A 15068-nucleotide genomic window follows, 5' to 3' on the forward strand; every position below is an offset into this window, starting at 1 on the left:
GAGATCCCCTATATGATCTAGGAAAGTATGCTAAGTTTAATAAATAAAAGAAGACAAACATACGATAGAGTCAATCACTATGTAGCTCAAATCTCACGGTGATTGTTAATTTTGCAGGCTCTGCAAGTCAGTTACACTTACTGTGCAGCGGTAAGCTTTATCAGTGGAGGAGTTGAGCAAGATGTGGGCCATTCATGGGAGGTGGAGCCAGAGTGGAACGTAATGTAAGTCAGAGTAGGTCTTTACTGCTGCAAGCACTATGTGTGTGTACAAGTATATAGGTGAGTGAGAGACCTGGTGTTGGGCATGCTGCTGTATGGAAGTCTTTCTCCCTAACACATACATGACCACACAATCATCTTTTTGCAACCATAGAAGGAGCGAGGTGTCCCTTTTTGCACAAAAACGATCTCCCCCGCAACGCAGCCATCCTTGCACTATGGCGTAAGGGTGATGGCATGGGCGCTAAGCAGCTAATTTAGCTCCGGGGCAGGGGGAAATACAGGGATGTGCAATATCCTTTTAAACAGCGCATCCCTGCGTTTTGGAAATGATGCAGCTCTGCGCAGCAAGATTGCTTGCATCACTTTGCTGCACCATTTCCTTGTAGGTTAGACCCTAAGTGTCAAGGTCATACTTTCACCACAGACAGACAAGCAGAAGCTAACAAAGGAGCGGAGGTTTTATCATCTTGCATTTGAAAATGGAATCCCGTGCCAGTCTCCCTCATCATTACACAAGACATAGATGCCATCCTGCTGTCTCTCCAGTGCCTGGAGCTCTTAAACAAAGACGGGTTAGAATTCTGAAAATCTATTTAAAGCAGGCAGCAAGAAATTGAGATAGCAGAGTTAAATACAATGCAGCCTACGGATTATTTGTTTGTAGATACCTTATTGAATTTTCAACAAATGCACTGAAAGTCAGATCAATATAAACGAAGGCCCCTGAAAACAGTAATAGACACTGTAGCATGTTTGTAGATACATTTGCAGGCATTCCAATACTATTTAGTAACTCTGTGTCTGTAAATCTGCATTTAAATTGTTGCACTGTACAGGTGTTTGATTGAATACGCATTGGAAAGACTGGTGTGGCTATTGTTAAAATAGTTAAAAACAAGAACATGAATGCTTACTGGCAACCTAACACATAATAATCTCCTCTAACAAATTTAAATTAAACCTTATGCCAACAGCCTTCAGCCTGATTAACAGACGAATATTAATTAAAGTAGGGGTGGGTGTACAAAGCCAGTTAGCGATTACAGACTCTGCTATTGGTTAAATCACAGGGGTTGCAACCGCTAAATGGCTTATTGGGCTGCACTACACCCATTTAGCGATTCAGTAATAGGTTACTGAAATACTAAATTGATTTAGAAATACATTACAAATTGCAATGTGGAAGGGGTGTGTTTTGGGCATCCCTTCCAAATAGTCATTCTAAATGGATTATAAATGTTTTGCAATCAAAGTACGGTCACAAAACATTGAAAAGTTACAGACTCCCTAGCCAGGGTGGAAATCCATTTGCAAAGGGGAAGGGGTGCCTGTAGACCCCCTCCCCCTCTTCCCTTTTGAGAATGCAAACAAAATGTTTCCGAATAGGCAATATTCCAGGGGATGATTGGTAACTCTTAAGCAAACTTTTTTTTTTTTTAGAAAAGATCTTTTTTTTTTTTTTTTTTTTTTTAAATACCGACCGATTTCCTTTAAGGAACACAGAGTGCATGTAAAACAGGTACTTTATTGAAAAGTGATAACAGACATGATGGTCACTGCCCCTAGTCGGCCACCATCCCTGTAATGGCATACCATCTTAGTGAGTCTCAATTTGCCACCTGCCTCATGAATATTGACCCCAGAGGGCCTGTAGGAACTGAACCTTTGCCTATAGTTCTAAAGGGAGTAGTTTAGAAGCCTATCTCCTACTGTGGTATCCTAAAAAACAGCTCACAAAAAGTACTGTCAAGGGAGCATCCAGGATGAAATTATTCAATTTTTGGTACAGCTTTGATTTTGAAACTTTTCAGCTTCCATAGGACAGTGATAAGAAACAACACCTACACAAATAAGACAGACGCCCGCCAACCATTTTTCCCAGGATGTCCTACCCTAAGTTTTTGAGAACGACGTCCAAGGCTAATGAGGACTACATAAAGGAAGGCATCTGAGCTCGTCACGCCATGTTTGGCTAAAATATTCTCTTTATCCCACTGAAGGGATTTGGGATACAATGATTTCTGATTTAGAATGTAAAACTATTTATCAGGAATAAGTGTTAGGCTTTACCTGATCCTCAGTACACGAAAACTGGCCTAAAATGTACTTATAAGATAGCTTTGGTGTTTACATTTCCCACTGTTCTCTGTTGTCTTTTTTTTGTAATTTTTTCAAAAAATGTGGCATTTAAATGATTGTAGTAATTCTGGTATATTTTAAATCATTCCATTATATTCGTTTTTGCTAAAATGCGTTGGTGACTTTATTTGCTTTCTTTGCTAGATTTCAGTGCTGTTTTTGCGGTGCTAAATGTGCTTTATTGCTATGGAAAGCCTTCCAGTAATGCCAAGCTCCTGAGGGTAAGCTTGGGATTCCTCACATAAACCTGTTTTACTATTTCGGTGCCAGATTGTTCAACTTTGTGAGAGTTTAGCCACAGCACACATCAGGACTGAGGCTTGCTTTTTCTCTTAGTTATCAATCCAGTTTCTAAAATCAGCCATATTTCTCTGCCTTACTGGTACAAATGTTAGTTGAGGAATGGTCATGACTTGCATATCAGAATGAGGTTTCGATCGTTCTGTCCCTCCCTACCGCAAGTGTCACGTTGATACTGCTGGGTTCTCATGTGCACTCACTTATTATATATATATTTTCTTCATTTTATGCATGTTCAATATGTCTGTCATTCTATACAACTGAAAACAGACCTAGTTTGGAAAGGTTTTGGCTGTGTTTTCTCTTCTATAGGATGCATTCTCGGCGGCTTGCTGCACAATTTCCAGCTTCCTTTAATACAAAAGCACGCTGTCAAAGCAAAACTGCAGTATTATTTGCAATCTATGGTAGTGCAAAGATGAAATCGGTTATCTTGACTATTGTCAATCGCTCCCTTAGCTGCTGAACCGTTAATACACTGCAGATAACTCGCCATATTCCTTGTGATCCAATAACGCTATAAGTATGTTACAGTCATCTAATCCCAAGTAGGATACTATAAGGACTGCACTATATAACTTACTCTTGGATAGCGGCGTTTTTGTGCACATTTTCAACCTGTCACGTAAATTACTTTTTCAGAATGGGTAACCTGTGACCACTTCTTTACTGTACGTTCTATAGGTGCAAAGATGGTGCCTGCAAAATGGACCAAGCATTAGCCTACGCAAGAGCTATTGGCTTTGGCAATCTGTTTTATCCATGTTGTACTCCAGTGTTTCTGCTGTTCAGCATGGCTAAACGTTAGTGGTGTAGAGGAGAGTGGTGTGGAGTGTTGTAGAGTGGAATGGCGAAGAGTGGAGTAGAGTGTTACAGAGTGGAGTGGCAGAGAGTGTTGAGTATTTGACTGGCGCAGTGTAAAGTCGCACAGAGTGGCATACACTAGAACGTCATAGAGTAGATTGGACTGGTGTAGAATGCATTGGCGTAAAGTGTTGCAGAGTATATTGGCATTGAGTGCAGTGGCATTCAGTGGAGTGCCATTGAATTCAGTGGCGTACAATGCAGCACCGTAGAATGCAGTGGCGTAAATTAGAGTGGTGCATAGTTGAGTGCAGTGGTGTAGAGTGCAGTGGTGCAGAGTGGAGTGGCACAGAGAGGAGTGACATAGAGTAGAGTGGTGTAGAATAGAGTGTCTCAGTGGCATATAGTGGAGTGGCATAGAGTTGAGTGATGCAGATGGCAGCGGCGCAGAGTAGAGTTGTGTGGCATAGAGTGTAGTGGTATACAGTGGTGCAGAGTAGAGTAGCATAGAGTGGTGTAGCATGGAATGGTGCAGAGTAGAGTGCATAGAGTATAGTGGCACAGAGGGGAGTAGAGCAGGGTAGCGTGGTATGGACTTCAGTGGCTGAGAGTGCAGTGTTGCAGAGCAGAGTGTCATTGTGCAGTGTTGGGGAGTGGAGTAGAGTGGTGTAGAGAGCACTGGTGTAGATTACAGTGATGCAGAATAGAGGGCAGTGGTGTAGAGTGCATTGGCATGGAGTGCAGTGGTTAAGAGTAGAGTGTAGTGGCATAGAGTGGTGTGGAGTGGAGTAGCATGGAGTAGATTGTTTGAGAGTAGAGTAAAGTGGCGTAGAGTGAAGTGGTGCAGGATAGAGTGCAGTTGTGTAGAGTGGCATAGAGTAAAGTTGTTTAGAGTGGAGGGGCATAGAGTTGAGTGTTACAGGGTAAAGTGTATTGGCACTGAGTGTATTGGCACAGAATGCAGTGTTGTAGAGTGGAGTTTTGCAGAGTAGATTGGTGTCGCCTAGAACAGAGTGGTATAGAGTGCAATGGTGTAGAGTAGAGTGATACAGGGTAGAGTAGAGAGACTTAGCATGAAGTGGCCTACAGTGCAATGGCAAAGAGTGGAGTGGTGCAGAGTGCAGTGGCATGGAGTGGTGTAAAAAGGAGTGGTGCAGAGTAGAGTGCAGTGGTGTGGAGTAGTGTAAAGTAGAGTGGAGTGGCATAGAGTGGAATATTCATGGTGTGGTAGCACACTACCATTACAGGCAACACATTTTGAATTGAAATGACCACTATATTTGCACAGACATGCCGTTTTTACTAATAAAACAATACTGTGCACAGGCCAAAATGTGTGAAAATAACATCACTTACTGTAATGATTTGTTTTGATCATATTAAAGTATTAGTTTCCAACACACTTCACAAATAATAAAGCATGTGCTTCATTTGTATTCCTAATTCTGATATATTCTGAACTACACCCAGTATCCAGCAAGATTATCACATAAATCCTCTCACTTTGATGTCAGAGAAAGAAAGGTAAATAAGCACACGCGAAAGACAGCACCTGATATTTAACCTCAGTCTTTGAATGTACAGCAAATGTAATGAGATATGAACAAGATTTACACGCCTGTTTACAGAAAGGGAGCACTGGGAAGGATACTGTAGATAAGGTTTGGGCAAGGGAAGGAACAAACACAAGCTGGACATCCTAAAACAAATAAAGCCAGCAAATGAAAAGCAAGAAAATGTGATTTACAAACCACAAAGCTAATGACAAGCAACAGGCAGACTGCATTCTTAGGCCAGATTTCTAAATGTCCCCAACAGTGCTTAATTTGTAAATAAAAAGGTGCCGGTGCTCAAAGCCCTCCTCAAACACGCGGCTGATGCAATTAAATGTGTGAACACAGAATACTCAGGAAACGTAATCCTGAAGCCATCGCGGGCCTCTTCAATCCATATAAAGCCACTCCCTGTCTCTTCAGCTCACTCTTGCAGCTTTCTACTTTCGCTCTACGTGAGGCTTTTTCGTTTTTCCTTTCATCCGTCTTTCCCATATGTGTCTTTTGCTCTCAGCAAATGCTTGAGGCAGAAGAATAAGCCCCGGCCCTCAAAAATAAGTGTTGGTGCTGAGCACCGGAAACAACAAGCACAAATTAAGCACTGGTCCCCAAGATGTCTTTAGCAAACCAGACAGCTGAGCTGTCTGGTAGGCTGTGATCTAAAAAGGGTGTTGTCGAATATCTATGTGGGTGTGGTCCATTGCAATTGAAAACATTCCTGTCCTTGCAGCAGCACCATATCACAGATGAAGATGCACATTCAAAAGTCACGGCCATAGGAAGGATGAGGTAAGGGTACAGCACTCAGGACTTACATGCTTAGTGTGTCCGGCCAAGTACACTTTGCGGGGCAGCAGATGCTCTCCTGTTCATCAGGGTCTTTCACATTCAGGGTGTATCACATCCTGTGTTGCGAAAATTTATAACGAACTGTAATTCCTTTGAAAAGGGCTTTATTCAATATAATTTATTAACTGATAATATGAATATTTTAAAACTATAGCGTAATATATCCAGAGGAACACAGAAGCAGATGGTTGAATAGCACTGGGAGGAAGCAGAAAATGTCTCTCCAACATTTGTTGAGAAAACTGAATGAATATCCAAATCATATAGAGACTTGAATGCAGATATCAGAGACATCAAAGTTAAGGGAGAAATATAAGACATTACATTTGAAGGCCAAGAAAAAAAGATTAGAAGAGGAAACATTAACTAAGTTGGTCAGGCCAAGCTGCAAATAAAATGGATAATTCTCACACTTAATAGAATATTTATGCTAGATCTTTCATACATGTAAATTGTTTTTATATCTTTCTAAGTGTTGGACTTAGCCCTTTTTGCAGGTTCATCCCCAACCTTTTTGCCTCCTTCCTCCCAGTTTTGCTGACCTGTTTTTGTTAGCTTTAGAACTCTGGGCACTTAATCACTGCTAAAGTGCACATGCTGTCTGTGTAAATTGTGATTCTGATTGGTTTTCCATGATTGGCACATTTGATTTACTGGTAAGCCCCTAGTAAAGTGCACCAGAGGTGTCTAGACCCTGTAAATCAAATGCTACTAGTGGTCCTGCAGCACTGAATGTGCCACCCACATGAGCAGCCCTGTAAACATGTCTCAGACCTGCCACTGCAGTGTCTGTCTGCGCAGCTTTGCTCTGCCAATTCGACCTGGCAAGTGTACCCACTTGCCAGCCCCAAACCTTCCCTTTTACTACATGTGGGTCACCTCTAAGGTAGGCCCAAGGCAGCCCCATGGGCAGGGTGCAGTGTGTTTAAAATGTAGGACATGTACTGGTGTGTTTTACATGTCCTGATAGTGAAATACTGCTAAATTTGTTTTTTCACTATTGCAAGTTCTGTCTCCCCCATAGGATAACATGGGGATTGCCTTCAGATATCTTTTAAGTGCAGTTTCCCATTGGGAGCAGATAGAGATAGGTAGTTTGGGGTCTCTGAACTCATAATTTAAAAATACATCTTTTGGTAAAGCTGGTTTTTAGATTGTGTGAAAATGCCTCTTTTGTGGGCATTTTCTTGCTTAAACATTCTGTACATCTGCTTGAATGCTGAATCCACGTGTGTGACAGACTGACAATTAGGCTGTTTGTGAATTCACTCTAGACAGTAACACAAAGGGAAGCTGAAGTGTGTTCTGCAAATCCTGATGAGTCTTCCTGGGCTAGAGTGGGAGGGAGGAGCTGTCACCTGCACTTGAAAGGTCAATCTCTACCTCAAAAATACAGTCTGCAAACCCCTAGAGTGTGGCTGGAGCAGGGCAAGGAAGAGGCAGGATCTTTTGCATTACAAAGACTTTTCTTTGAAGTTTGGCTACTTCAGAGGAAGAAATGAGTATAAGTATTGGACTGCTGACCCCACAATTCTAGAACACTTCTGGATCAAGAGGAACCTCTGCCAAGGAGAAGAGATGAAGAGCTGTGAGGAGGAGTATTGTCCTTTGCTGGGTTGGCCTGCACTTGTTGTTTCTGCTTTAGAGGGGACAAAGACTGGACTTAACTGTGCATCCTGCTTGTGTAGATTTTCTAAGGGCTTGGACTGAGCTTGCCTCTTGTTAAGGAGTCAAAGGGACATCAAAGACTTTATCTGTTAGCACCTGAGCTCTCTTGCTGATACCTCTGACTTGCCAAGAGGTGCCACATCCAGTACTTGGGCCACTGGAAGAATAAGCTGGCAGAACCATAGTAAAAATGTATGCATCGGAGGCGTGTGGCAGAGAAATCGACACAGCACCTGCACCACGGCTGAAAAATCAATGTAGCGCCAGTGAAATCGATACATCGCCAGCTCAGCGAGGATTCATCGCTGCCATGCTCATGGATTTTCCATGCATCATCCTTGGGTGTCAAACTCTTCAACATCACCGCAAGGACTCAAGGCTGCTTGTCTGGAAGTCAATGCATCTCTTCCCTGCAAAGAGAGAATTGATGCATTGCTTATCTGGCGAGAAAGAATCGGCGCACGGCCTCACTTGCGAGCACAGAATCAACACATTACTTGCTTTTCCGATGCACACTCGCCTGTGCAGCTTTATTTTTGACGCATACTAGGTACTTTGTGCCAAAACAACACATCCATTGATTAAGACTCTTTTTAATTTAAAAATTCAAATTGTTGATTGTGTATGTTGTATGGTTGTCATTTTGGTCCTTTTTGATTTAGATAAATACTGGCTATTTTTCTAAGCTGGTGTGGAGTCCTTTTATGGTGTTTTCACTGTATTACTCTGTGTGTTTGTGCAAACACGTTACACATTTCCTCTGAGATAAACCTGACTGCTTGTGCCTAGCTACCAAGGGGGTGAGTAGGGGTTATCTGAACTGTGTACCTCCCTTACTGTGACTAGAGTGAGGGTCCCTACTTGGACAGGATGTAAACTGACTGCCAACTAGAGACCCCATTTCTAACACTATGGAAATGCATATTCCTTAGCTATAGAAAGGTGAGTCATCAGTGTTTTTGAAGTCATCTAATTGACAATCGATTAAGATTATACTGAGTATTTATTCTCATCAAATATATTGCAGAAGCTGAGCATACTTGAGCCCCTAGTCCAAGTGGACTTTCACGATATGCACTAAACACTGATCAATATGGCCTACATTTCTTTTTCCTTTATGTAATAATATTCAAAATTCCAGGTAGATATTGGAATCTTGGAATGTTCTGCACTGCAGCCTATTTATAGAAGGGTACATCATTAATATGAGCAATTATAGTTTCATAGCCTTATTAAATTCAGAGCTAAACGTTTTAAGGTACTTCTGAAGGAAAATTATAACCTTGATGCAGGATAATTAGATCCTCTACATCTATGCAAATAGATTTTAGACAAAATAAAGACATTGTTTAATATCTTTGCTCTGACATTTATTGCGTTGCCAGAGGCATAGCTTAATCAACTGAGCATGTACTGCTAGAACAAAACAGTGATCGACGGGTCACAAATTTGAATCGTGGCAAAATGACTCAACCTTCCATACATTAATAAGGTCAGTAAATGGGTAATAGTAACAACTGTTATATACAGCTCTTAGAAACTGCAGAATTGTGGCATAAAGTGCTGTACAAAAAATGTAATAGTATTATGAATAACAACATTGAATAAAGGCTAATCTGTCTGCGTCATGTGTGGATTGTGCTGCTGTGTGCGATACCGGGGTGGCCCCTCCACTATGGAGGACGAGTATCGCCCCACTGACAAAAAGCAGAAAAATAAAGGGACAATAACAGCATTTTTTTATCCCTTTATTTTCTGCCTTCATATTGTGGGGTGGGTCAGGGGCCTGCCTCGTCCACGGCAAGTGGAGGATGAGTGGTATGTGCACTTCTAAGTGCGCATGTCAGTTTGGCCGGCTGTCTGAGGCTGAGCAAACTGACATGCACTCTTAGAAACTCTCCACCCAGCTGTATTTTACAGTCTGGTGGAGACCAAGCACAGTGCCACACGCTCTCCCTGAATGGCATTTCTGCCCGCACAAGCCAATCGCAGCACTTTTTTCATGCTGTGTGACAGCATGAAAAAGCATCGTGATTGGTTGGGGAGAGATGACGAGGCGGCTGGAGCACAGCAGCGCATCACGGAGGGGCAGGTCCTTTTTTTTTTTATTTAACTGCACGCCCCTGCTCCATGCACTACCCCCCCCCCACCCTTTCCTGGTAGCAGCCGTGACTGTGCAATACAGCAGACAAGGCTAAACGTTGTCAAATATAAGCAAGCTGAGGAATATGTATGTGTTTGTTAGAGTAGGAATAGGTAACCAATTATGACCAAAAATAAAATGGACTAGCAACTAGTTTGTGTAGTGCCAATGTAGCACGTTATCTGAGCTTCCTTGATGTTTTTTGCACCTTAGCTGTCTTACAGTGACATCCAGTAAATTATGAATGTCGATGACACAGTTATGAATAATAAAAACCCCAATATGTTTGCATTTGAAACTTGAAAATGCCATTTAGTAAATAGCAGAATTGAGCGTTATACCCTATGCAGGTATTGTAACTGTAGCAGATTTATCTAGTTGGAATCCTTATTTGACTGCAATTAGGGCCCAAGTGGCATCTACATCATGCACCTTTCTAATGCTATTTAGAAATGTGGGTGAGCCTACATTTAAGCAATTTAGAAAAACATTTTAGCAAAATAATCACCTCTGATCACATGTGGCAGCATAGATGTCAAGAATTATGTAATATAATGTCCAGTGTGTGATTGTTGAGTTGATTAGGGAAACGTCAGCGCCCCAAATTAGACTGGAATTTAGTTTTATTAAGATTTCTCTGTTATTTTGGACAAGGCAACCATTAATTACTTGGTGATAATTAAATCACATGATGAAGACTTTTCACCCAAATTAAGTTGGAAGAAAATGAACAACCATTGGCAAGTGAATTGCATGTGGATGATATACCACAATAAACGTTAGCAGATTTTTTTATCGTTACAAGGGGGTATTGACATCCTGGTGTTAAAAAAATACTCTTCGACACAATTCACGGGGTCACGAAACTAAAAATAGATAGTTATGTATGTGCTAAATCATTAATTCACAATTGGGGAAAGGGGAGGAGAAAAAAAGCATTGACAGACGACCTCCAATTAATGTAACCACAACAAATACTCCTTAATCAAAAGTACATGTTAGCTATGAGGTACGTACTTAGGTACTGTTGTTTTCAGGACAAAAGTCCCTCACCCACTGAATAGGTGGTATGCTTCAACAAGCATTTTCAATGCAACGGGTCTCGCATTGGCTCGAGATAGAGTTATTAGCGGTGTAAAGAAAAAAGAAACGCAGCGCGATCGCACTATGTAAAATGCAGCGCCATCGCGCTGTGTGGAAAATAAACAGATAAAGTAGTCCGGACCCCTGGCTCAAAACATCGAGCCTCGTATGTTTCTAGTAGTTTACCGGTGCTGTGTAGGTGGGCTAAACACCGGAAAAGGCATGACGTATGCATGCCTTTCACAAATGAAAGCAAGCGGATTTTAAAAGGCGAGCCCACAAACCAATGTAAGTGACTGACGTGACATGGGTGTGATTTGAAGCCCAAAGAGAGATTACTGAATGGACTGAGCGCTTTGCACTCGCCCATAAAAATGGGACCCTCCTAGCACTCCACTGTTCTTAGTGACCCTGGTGTGCACTACTACTCTGTATAAGGGAGGCGATAGGGTGTTTCTTAAACAAGAGATTGTATTAGAATGAGTGCTGTGTGATGAATGTGCAGGTATAATTTGAAGGGCTGGGATGCAGACGGGAGTGGGTATGAGTTTCTCGTTTTTCCTCTTTTGCTGTGTGCTGCATTCTACAGCACACATAGGAGGAAATACGCCTCCCAGGATTGTGTTTTTTGCAGGAAGGTGTCCCTTCCTGCACAAAAACAATCCTGCATGCAACATAGGAAACCTTGCGCCATGGAGCAAGTGTGCCTGCGTTGGCACAAGGCAGCCAAATGGCACCATCGCAGTGGACAAGGACAGGAATGCACCTTCGTGCATAGATACAGTGCATTCCTGCCCTTTCTCTTTGATGCAGGGCAGCGCAGCAAGGTGACGCTGCGCTGCCCTGCATCAAAAGCCCATAACTCTGGGCCACAGTGTGCAGTCCCAAACCCGTGTTATGCTCCCTGGTTAGAGTTGCCAGATTAGAGCTTGGTATTCAGAATATGAGAATACTGAAGCAAGGCTTGCTGCTAAATATATATTTAAAAATAGATCATCACGAGTAAGTATAATTACTTACTAAAAGATATCCTGCCTGAAACGTACCAGAAAGTTATTAAAGACAAATATGTCTGATTTACACACAATGAAATAATTTGAATGGAAGTTACTGGTCAGAGCTCAGGATCGTATCACTTTTGTTTTGATAGGAAAAAAGGTGTAATAAATTAACCATTTCCAGGGCTAGTAAAGGTTGGTGGGGGGCGGATTACTCTCCCCACCTGACATGAGCAGTGATGTAAAATAACCTTTAGATATGGAAGAGTGCATGGTGACTGTAATCATGCCGGAGGGCAGAAATCATATCACAAGCTAAGACAAAAATTCCTTTATTAATGGATATGACCTGGAGTGGTATATAGATGCTAACAAAAGACAGCTATGCACCTTTAAAACAGGAAGGGAAGGGTTCTTCCTTACCTATAGAGTAAATGGAGAGAAGAGAGCTTAGACTAAATCGTTGGAGAAGCCATCACTATGAGGAGTGAACATGCGTGGTTAGCCAGGTAAATGGATGACGGGGCACACCTGAAATCAGAACGGGTCAGAGTGTTCTGGAAGAAACCCCAGTTACTTGTGCACTGGCACTGAAAGAGTGAGGAGGATGGTAGCTCTAAGAAGGCCATTGCTTTACACCCACTGTGTGTCCCTAGGGAATGCCCAACCTTTGATGGGCTCCCCAAGCATGAGAAAGGCCAAAGAAATAGATCACGAGCTGGAGAGGTGGGCAACAGGCTCCACCTAAGCCACCCATATATGCTCTTCTGGTGAACCTGTTACCCAGCTTCTAGTGGGTTTAGGGCCCTGTATACATTGGCTGCAATTTCCATTGAAATCCTGGTGGAGGATAGTAAGTGATCAGGAACAAAGTGATCAGGAACAGAGGATTACAATATAGGGCTACTAAACCTGGGTGTGAGCTGACATCAGCCCTGGTGGTTTGTTAGCTGGTATGTATAAACAGGACATTAATTTAGAAGTCTTTGCAGCCCAATCCATCCATATGCTCCCTGATAGAAAGGAAAAAGCAAGGCCATCCCTCACTGTGGCTAAGAAGCCCTGCAGTCTACATCCACAACAACACACTTCACTTTCCTCTAAAGTAAGGATTTTTTCCACCAAAGGAAAGCCTCAGAGGCCATGAGATGGTGCAACTTGGGAGGCCTGGCATTAGCAACAAATTAGGGAATCCAAAAATTTTCCTCCTGCCCCTACACTAGGCACTGTATATGTTTAGGAGTGTATAGGTATGGATTTGAGTGGAATATCCAGGTGATTGTGTATGTAGTATGACCACAGACCTCTGTGAAAGTGAAAGTTTTATGTGAGGCCTAAATGGATCCCCCAAATAGTTACATGTGGGGTTGCAACCAGTACTCTTTAGAGGAAAAGGGCAGTTGTATAGTTCCTAGGCTATCACAAAACCAGACAAAGCCTGCTCTACTAACTGTTATCCACAAAACAAGCTCTAAAAGGAATCAATCGAGTGTGGTGCACAAGGAAGCAGATGACAATAGACCAAACCTAGAGTGGGATATTGACTTGTTACAGAACAGATATCATCAGCATTCTATAATATAACTCCTACAGAGCATGCTGATAATGAAATTTGAACTGAATACTCATTTTCGTCCAGCAGCAGTAAAGGGCCTAATATAAACAGAGAGAGAGCTTTCCAGTTGAAGCAATGGAAAGCTCAGTTAGATATACCTGCCTTACTTTACTCAAAGGGAAATCTCTCCCCACACCCAGTGGTTATAACAAATTAATTTGTATCCTTTTACGCAAAGCTTTAAGCTTCCAGTTCTCTGGTTGCCGATACCACACAAGAAGATACTTTCATGGCTGACATAGAAATCTAAACTTACTCCCACAACGTGGAGAAGAACTAAGGTGGTCATTATGAACATGGCTGTAAACACCGCCCCGCTGGCGGTGGCGGTAACTACTGCCAACATGCTGGCGGTCCGGACCGCCAAATAATGAAGCACATGAGAAACAAGTAGCGGTCCATTCACACACCGTCATCTTTGTAGTCCCGACGCGGACAGAGGAGGCTGCCCACAGGCCGGTGAAAAGGTCCTACCCGCCCACCAAATAATGAAACATAAGACCGCCGGCAGTTCCGGGGCGGGAACCACAGCCAGGCAAAGTGTGGCGGAAACAAACAATAGAAAAGGAGACACTCACTGGAGGCACACACAACACGTTGATGCAGACATGAAGAGAGAGTTGGAAATAATGCCAGTGCTGCTCCTTGTCATATTGTAGGAGGCTGGCCTGGCTTGTAGTGGGTACCAGAGGTACTTACACCTTGTGCCAGGTCCAGTTATCCCTTATTAGTGTAGAAGAGTTGTTTCTAGCAGCTTAGGCTGATAGAAGGTAGCTATGGCAAAGCAGATTAGGCTGAACTAGGAGACATGTAAAGCTCCTACTATACCACTGGTGTCATATGCACAATATCATAACAAAAAACAATACACAGAAGTACTAAAAATAAAGGTACCTTATTTTTATGACAATATGCCAAAAGTATCTCAGTGAGTACCCTCAGTATGAGGATAAGATATATACACAAGATATATGTACACAAACCAAACTTAGGTAAGTAATAGCAAGAAAAGTAATGCAAGCAGTGTACAATTACAGTAGATTGCAATAGGAGCACATAGGTAAAGGGGCAACACAAACCATATACTCCAAAAGTGGAATGCGAACCACGAATGGACCCCAAACCTATGTGAGCTTGTAGAGGGTCACTGGGACTGTAAGAAAACAGTGAGGGTTAGAAAAATAGCCCACCCCAAGACCCTGAAAGGTAGCTGTAAAGTGCACCTACTACTCCCAGAGAGCACAGAAGTCGTGATAGGGGGATTCTGCAGGAAGAACAAACACCAGCACTGCAACAACAGTGGATTTCCAGACCTGAGTACCTGTAAGACAAGGGGACCAAGTCCAATAGTCGCGCCAGTGTCGAGAGTGGGTAGGAGCCCAAGAAATGCCAGCTGAGGGTGCAAGGAAGCTGCCACCGGATGGAAGAAGCTTAGAGTTCTGCAAGAAAGAAGAGGACTAGGAACTTCCCCTTTGGAGGATGGATGTCCCACGTCGTGATGAAGCTTGCAGAGGTATTCCCACGCAGAAAGACGGCAAACAAGCCTTGCTAGCTGCAAGGGTCACAGTAGAGGTTTTTGGGTGCTGCTGTGGCCCAGGAGGAACCAGGATGTCGCCACTTGGAGGAGGAGACAAAGGGGGCGCACAGCCACTCAGGGAGCACCCACAGAAGCAGGCAGCACCTGCAGAAGTA

The 15068-nt window shown here is 42.8% G+C and overlaps 1 protein-coding gene across 1 annotated transcript in view; it reads left to right on the top strand.

Annotated features, from left to right (window-relative positions):
* Positions 1–15068, top strand: part of DRP2 (dystrophin related protein 2) — a 633012-nt gene that overhangs the window by 82614 nt on the left and 535330 nt on the right. The gene's annotated exons all lie outside the window — the stretch shown is intronic.

Source organism: Pleurodeles waltl, chromosome 2_1 (genome assembly GCF_031143425.1).
Source record: "Pleurodeles waltl isolate 20211129_DDA chromosome 2_1, aPleWal1.hap1.20221129, whole genome shotgun sequence".
Classification (NCBI taxonomy): Eukaryota; Metazoa; Chordata; class Amphibia; order Caudata; family Salamandridae; genus Pleurodeles; species Pleurodeles waltl.